The sequence below is a fragment of the Eimeria mitis genome, genomic scaffold (assembly GCF_000499745.2).
Source record: "Eimeria mitis Houghton genomic scaffold, Emh_scaff2980, whole genome shotgun sequence".
In the NCBI taxonomy this organism is placed as follows: domain Eukaryota; phylum Apicomplexa; class Conoidasida; order Eucoccidiorida; family Eimeriidae; genus Eimeria; species Eimeria mitis.
In genome coordinates this window covers 5,950-6,446 of record NW_013571323.1, presented here as the reverse complement: position 1 = coordinate 6,446, position 497 = coordinate 5,950, and positions in this window count along the sequence as shown.

Below are 497 nucleotides of genomic sequence, written 5' to 3'. Positions count from 1 at the left end.
CCGCTTTCTTCCTTTTCAGCTAAGGCTGTGGGTGTGGCGTTTTTCTTTTCCATTCTGCGGAGGTATTCCACCATGTCAGCAAGTCCCACTTTTTCGCCCATCATTTCCTTGCCTGTGGCCCAGCCAGTCACTGTTTGCCGCACCATGGGATCCAGCCCCGCTATAAACCATTGGTAGTGAAGCTCCGGGGCCACCATAGGACTTCGGTTCACCAAGGACTGGTATTTCTCAATGTAGCGCTCCACAGACAGTTTTCCCTGTTTAAGCTTTCTCAGTTCTGCCATAGCCTGCTCGCTTGCGGACGTCGGGATAAACCTGCAACGTACCGCGTCCCGGAATGCCTGCATGGACCTGATGTGCTCCGGGAACGTTGAGCCGTTGCATAAGTGTAGCCACCATCGCCGTGCGTCCCCTTCTAGCAAGGAAGAGGCCAGGAGGAGTTGAAAGTCTTCTGGGGCATTTTGAATGCGGAGGTATAGATCTAGGGAATTGAGGAG